This window comes from Onychomys torridus, chromosome 5 (assembly GCF_903995425.1).
Source record: "Onychomys torridus chromosome 5, mOncTor1.1, whole genome shotgun sequence".
NCBI lineage: Eukaryota > Metazoa > Chordata > Mammalia > Rodentia > Cricetidae > Onychomys > Onychomys torridus.
The window spans coordinates 134498829-134505852 of NC_050447.1; the positions used below are offsets into that span (position 1 = coordinate 134498829).

General features: G+C 38.3%; 1 pseudogene; it reads right to left on the bottom strand.

Annotated features, from left to right (window-relative positions):
- Positions 1 to 204: 204 nt before the first annotated feature.
- LOC118584412 lies at positions 205 to 6457 on the bottom strand (annotated as a pseudogene).
- Positions 6458 to 7024: the final 567 nt, after the last annotated feature.

Consider the following 7024-nt stretch of genomic DNA (forward strand, 5'->3'; position numbering starts at 1 on the left):
AAAGTAAGTTTCTTCAGGAATCATAAAAATACGTTGGAGCAACAGTGCTCATAATGTCAAATAGTTGAAAGGTTTCAAAATTCACATGGCAATGTAGCTTTTCAGGGACATAACTCCCATATACCCATAAAAGTTTAGTCACCAAAAAGTGAATAGCACTTCTCTGGAAATGCTGTCTCCTGCCAATTGAGGCCATCAAGTTGCTCACATAGTGGGGTAGTAGGCATATGAAGCAATTCCACAGTGGTTGTTCTAGTCTTTGGCAATTTTCATGTAGCCCTTCCTGCCCCATTTTTTACCCCAGCTAAAAATAAAATCATGTTTTCTATTTAGTAGAAAGATCATTGTCTGTTAGATTTATTATATAATAAATTATATATGTGTGTTATATATACATTTTACATTATATATATTAACAGGAGACCAACCTAAAAGAAGGATCAGAAAAGGGAGAGGATTTACTTCTGAGCACCAAGAGGCACCTCAAAGAGGATTGCGAACACCACAGTAGAAAATGGGCAGAATGGTTGTCTACCCATATATGGTTCAAAATTAAGAAATGTGTCAGATTTTAGAAAAACAATGGCACAGACATGACATTGACCCACAAGAAACCAGTGACAAATGGGAATATTATTACCACACATTGTGAGTAGGCTGTTCAAGCTATAGGAAAGTTCAGAGGCTAAGGACTGGAGATAAATTTAAAGAGTTACATTAAAGTGAGATTGACATTTTATTGTGCCTGTAACTCAAGTTCTCAGGACATCAAAACAGGACATACTTGGACCAAATTGTCTAGACAATGAACTAGATCATCAAGACACACTGCTGCAATATAGAAGTTACATAAATTTTAAAAAAGCTGATGCTAACATCAGACCTCTACACACGATCAACCGACATGCAAACATCCATGCATGTACACACATTTCATGCATGAATGTGGGAAAACAAGAGCAAACATTGTTTGACTAAAATGGGACAAAGTTTTGGGCTGTGTATTCAACAACTGACTGCAACATGCAATGCCTTTATGAATCCCTTGGAAAGCCAGGCAGTGCTTTAAACCACTGAACCATCTCTCAAGGCCCTGGAATTTCAAATAGACATTTTTTGGCAATTCATACCTGTTCTTTATCAGCCAGTAGTTATTACCATTCATTTCATTTCCTTCAAATCCATAACCAACAACCAGAACTCCATGAGTCAGAGAATTACTGCTGCAATTTTGCTCATGATGAATACCTGAGAAATAAAATGGAAGCTGATATGAGATGCACAGGACACCTGACAGTGGCCACCGCCACTAAAAATAGGAAGATTTTCAAAGATCCCAGAAATGATGTAAACTATAATCAGAGGAAAAGCTGAATGAATTGTTACCAAGAACACTAATACATAGAGAATTTCACAGAAAAGGGAAGCAATTATAATCAGTGTAGATTTGTTGATAAATACTTGTTTACTTGCATCTGAGATGACTCCTTGGAATTTTATATTCTTTGTTTTTAGAATCTTATGCCACATAGAAGATAAATTACTTGATTCAAGAGGATCTGTTTTGTTTTAATTTTAGATAATCAGTTTCTATAAGTACCTAAAATATCTATGAAAAGTAGTAGAGTTGAAAAATTAGCTAATCAATAAATTTCATTAATTATGATAATTAAATTGCATGTGGGTGTCACGTTACTTGAAAAACTACAATCATGATGATTATATGGAGAGGAATAAAATCCAAGTAAACCAAATATTCACATCACACTGTATACATAAATACCAGCCCATGAACATGCTGTGGCCCAGGGATGTCCTAAGGTTTTTCTTATCTAGAAGAAAATTTGTGTACCTTTCTTGTAGAACTTGAATGAATCATGGGAAGCATCAATTCCAACAGAGATGGGCCCAATAGTTGCTACAGCAGCCATTAGATAGTACTCACTTTCTGGAGGGACACAAATCCTGTGATTTCAGCAATGGAATTCTTTGGATTATACCTACATTGCACTTCCTTTAAAAGGTAAAGAGGTAAGAGAGTCAGTTACTTTCACTCACCTTCTTGAGAACATGAGTCACAACCACAACACTCTGCCCTTTACAGCTGAGCACACCCAAGTCTGGGCTGTTATAAATCATTTCAAGAAATGAAATGATACTGGGAGATTTAGAACCAAAAATTAACTTGCATTTCTTCAATGACAACAAATTGGTCTTCCTATCCATAAGAAATTTTAAGGTAGAGATTCTGTGTTGTATGTACAGTAGTTTGAATATTCTTCATGTGCACATAAGTAAACAGAGCACTGAAATCATTTCACCAGAAAGCTATGCAAATGTACATGCTCTAATGACAGAACTGATGGTGTACAGAGAGATTCTATCAAATAATTTGAGATCTGAAGACAGTGAATTTTCTCTACAATTGTTCCACACTCCAAGGTGAGTTAAAATGACAGTAGAGGATGTCCACTTACTTTTCCTTCATATGGATAGGTTGCCTCAGCCTCCAGACCTCCATTGTGTAATACATACTGGAAGGCATTGTATGTATCACCTGCAAGACAGCCATTATTGCCTTGAGGTTTAGAACAATCCACTAGGTTCTGCACACTCAGAGGGGTGAGTTTGTTTAGTTGCCAGATTATCTGTGCTTCTATGGCACCAATCACAGAAAATGCCCAACAAGAATTGCAATTACCCTGAGCAGGGAAGAAAAGATTGTCATCCACAAAAAAATACCAACCCCATCAACGACTCAGATAGATTTCTACATTATGAAAATTATTTACTGGTAGTTGTTAGATGACTAAGAAGGGAAAACCGGTCTCTTAAGAATACAATGACTGACAATTTACTCATGCTCCAGTCATGGCCACATGCATGCACATTTGAACAGGATCAATTGATTCTATGGGTTATTAATGACAATAGAAGAGGGAATGGATTCTACAGAAAGATGGGTGCAGTTTAAAAGAGAGTATGTGGTGGGTTTCTAGGACTTGTAAAAATGTATAAAGCACTCAAATGTAGTTAGAGTTTTCCTGCCTGGCCCAGTCAGGACAAATCTCTCTTACCCACGAGTCCCACAGTCGCTCAGACCCAACCAAGTAAACACAAAGAAACTTATCTTGCTTACAAACTGTATGGCCGTGGCAGGCTGCTTGTTATCTACTTCTTCTCTCTTAAATTAATCCATTTCTGTTAGTCTATACTTTGCCACATGGCTTGTGGCTTACCAGTATCTTTACATGTTGCTTTTCATGGTGGCGGCTGGCGGTGTCTCTCCCCAGCCTTCTACTTCCCAGAATTCTCTTCTCTCTTGTCCCGCCTATACTTCCTGCCTAGCCACTGGCCAATCAGAACTTTATTTACACAGAGTGATATCCACAGCACTTCCCCTTTTCTTTTTTTTTTAAAGGAAGGTTTTAACTTTACATAGTACAATTACATATAACAAAACAATTATCAAGCAATAATTATAGTTACAGTATTAAAGAAGATATCCTATCTATCTTATATTTGTGAGTCTAAGGTTTTATATCTAACTTATCTTGTATCATAACTGAGGAAATTATAACTATCTATTCTTCAACCACATCAAAGACCTCAGAAGGATATAATATTACCTGAGAACCGGGAGAAGGATGCAAGCATTTTTCAGGAGTCTTGCAAGAGTAGACAGAGACAGCTGGCAGCCTGGACAGTCACCTAATGTTCCTTTGTAAAGTTGGGGCATCTGTCTTCAGCCCACAGGGCTAGAGTCTCTCGGTTACTTCTCTCAGTGTCCTGTAGAATGTCTGGCAGTTTCCTCTGCAAAGCAGGAACCTGAAGGACCATTTTGTCAAGCAAAGTTTAGTGGTCACCTTTCTATGGGTCCTGCATGTCCAGTTGATCAAGCAGTCCAGGCAAGAACAGTTTCTAGCCCAAATGGCTATTTTTGCCAAGGTGAAGATAAGATATGAAGTGTTTTCAATGCCCATCTTCCTCTCTGAAGCAAATCGGTGCTGCCAGGAGCAGACATGTCTCACTGTCCAGAAAGTCTAAATTTTAAAAATATTTTAAATGCCATATTCTGTAGGTCTTTGAAGTATTTGAAGATTGCCTATCTATCTGAAATATCTCTGTGTATACCTAGAAGACTTAACTAACATGGCTACGAGTATGATTATCATAGATGACTAATTATTAATCTATTTTTAATTATCCATTACAATTTAAATGAGCTATAAAACATAATACCTTAAACATGAGTAGAAATATGCACACAGTATAACAAAATTAACTTTAAGTTTGTATCAATAGACTAAAGTCTATACCAATGTAAAACTTTTTAAACAAGTTGTTGCTCTTTAGAAGTAAGTTCCATAATCTACCCATTCATCCTATTATATCTATATCATATTCCCCTTTCTTCTTTAGAAAGAGATCTCATTTATAATCAACCTGCTTTAAATAAAAATATGGTTTTTTCTCTGTCCCACACCAGAGGGCTCTTTTGATTTGGGACACAAGAATCTCTTACCCTTTTCTTTTAACAATATGTCTGGGTTTAGAGAAGGAGTGAGCCAGTTCCATCTCCAAAGCCAGCTGGGAATTTGGGCGTAGTTTCTCTTACTACTTCCTGCTGGAGGGGGGCGCTGTATCTTATGGGAACACAAAGAAAATTTTAGGATTATGGAGTAGTCCATTAGGGTGAACCTCTGAGCCAGTTGCCTTGAAACCATTCTAGATGTCGGATCATCTGGGCCACTGTGTCATCGGAGACCTTTCAGGTGGTCTTGGCTGATCAAACCTGATGTATCTTAATCTGGAACAAATCCACAGCCTCTGGCTTTCTGTGGAAACAAAAGGAGAGACTCCTTTCCAAAGCAACATATCCTTATATCCAAATTTTGAAGTCAAGGTACCTTTAAAATTTACATATTTGTTTTTATAATCAAATCTTTTTCTGCAGTTAAAAATCCAAAAGATAACATAAAACAGATTCTCTGTGTAATATCCATCTTTGTATGACTGAAACGCTGCTGTGGATGCTGGCTCCACCCACCTCTGCTTCCCAACATGGCGGAAGTTACAGTACCGCCAGCTCTGGGTCTGGAGCCATGTGTACCATCAACTATCAGAAGCAGTTCTATCAAAGTAGTGCATAGCCCAGAAACTTTTTTTTTTTAACTCGCAAAGGCTAAATCCACCATGAAGCAGAGCAAAGTGTTGCTTGTAGATTCCTCATTCCTGCCACACTGCAGGTCAGATGCACACGCCAGGAACCCACCACAGTAGCTCAAACCGGCAGGCTGCTGCTAACTTGAGAGATACAACTAGGAAGCTGTTTTTAGCTCCGTTTAGAATCTTTTTTCTCAGGTTTTAGGTGGAAACTCTTGCCCCACATTGGGCGCCGCGGAGAGGAGGAACCACAGAAGCAGTGAAGGGTAAGGTTTTCCGCTTTTGCTCTGACCTCGTGGTTTTTAACTCTGCAATCGGTTCTGTGTTTCTTATTTAACAAGCAGGATACATCTACACTCAAAGAAGAAAAAATGTTATTTAAAAAATGTACTGCACATATCTCCACACTCAGTGTGCACACAGAAACACCAAATCCTTTTCCTCTTCAACAAGTTTTAAGCAGATGGGCACATGATATGGTCTTACCTGGTCCTGCACAGGAGTCACATAGCCATTCTTTCGCCAATCCACAAATTTGGGTAAAACAACACCAGCATGATGTTTCTGGATACTTTTCCCCTCCTGGCGAGGATGAGCTCAGACTGGGAAATCAATCATCATTTTCCTGAATTCTTCATTGGTCATCAAGGAAAATTACATAGATGATTATAAAAGAAAAGACTCCATGTAAACACTCAAGAAACCACAGTGTGAAGCAATCCATGTCACACTCACCATGTCACCAAACTCATTCATTTCCATGGTGAAGCCGTTCTTCCCAAGACCATTCTCCCCATTGTGATCTTTAATAATTTTCAAGTTTTTTTCCCATACTGTTCTCCTCATTGCTTCTTCCTCCTGGATAAGAACATAATGGATGACATTTCTTTCTAACTAAGCTTCTGCACAAGCTGACCTTGTGAACTTGCTGCTACAGGTGACTAGAGGCCTAGGAGAGCTATTATAGGACACTATAGTCACACATTCTCCACATACAGAGGAAAAAGGAATTTGACTACCCTGTGCTCATAATGGTAATGATTAGGTAATCTCTCAGTGGTGATGGTGGTGGGGGGGAATAAGTGACCTCTAATGTGCCTAGATCATTTCAACAGCAATTTCAAAGCACTCTGGAGTTATTCTGGACAGTTTTCAGGTTACCAACCAGGCTGTATGATTTTTCATATTTCATTTTCCAGTTTTTCCATTCAGCATCCAAGCTGGGATCGGGTTCTGCAGCAGCTGAGGGCAGTCCCAAGCATAGGATGGCCAGAAAGAGAACAGAAGTCATTTCTCAAGCACCTAGAGACGGGAGAGGTATTAAGATATGACTACACAAACATTCTTAAAGTGTCTTCTTACTCCTCCCTGAGAAATTCAGCTATCTACAGTTGATAAAATTCTTTAAACTATTCCTCCAAATACTTTTCCAAATATTGTGAAAAAGGCTAAGGATATGTTTTGAACTAAATCAGCCACCAAGGTTTATTAGATCCAATGAAAAATGAAAAGCACATGTCCCTCTATCAATGGAAACCAGTTGTATTGCATCTTATTATTTCAAAGAGATCTCCATACACAGTGAGGAACAGAAGCTAAAAAGAAACATGGATTTAGGGCATCACTGACTCACAATTCCTTCCAAGCAAAACTTCTGTTATGTGGCATTGGATCCTAATTTCAAGGTGATCCTAAATTTCAGGCCACATGACTTATATCCCTTTCTTAAAAACAACAAGTATTGGGCTTGTCTTATACCCTCCGTACTTGAATGAAAACTTTGTGAAATGTCTTCTATAAAGAATGTGGGACTTTGATTCTTCCTGTTCTCATGTGGTCTTCATTTATCATGGTCTGT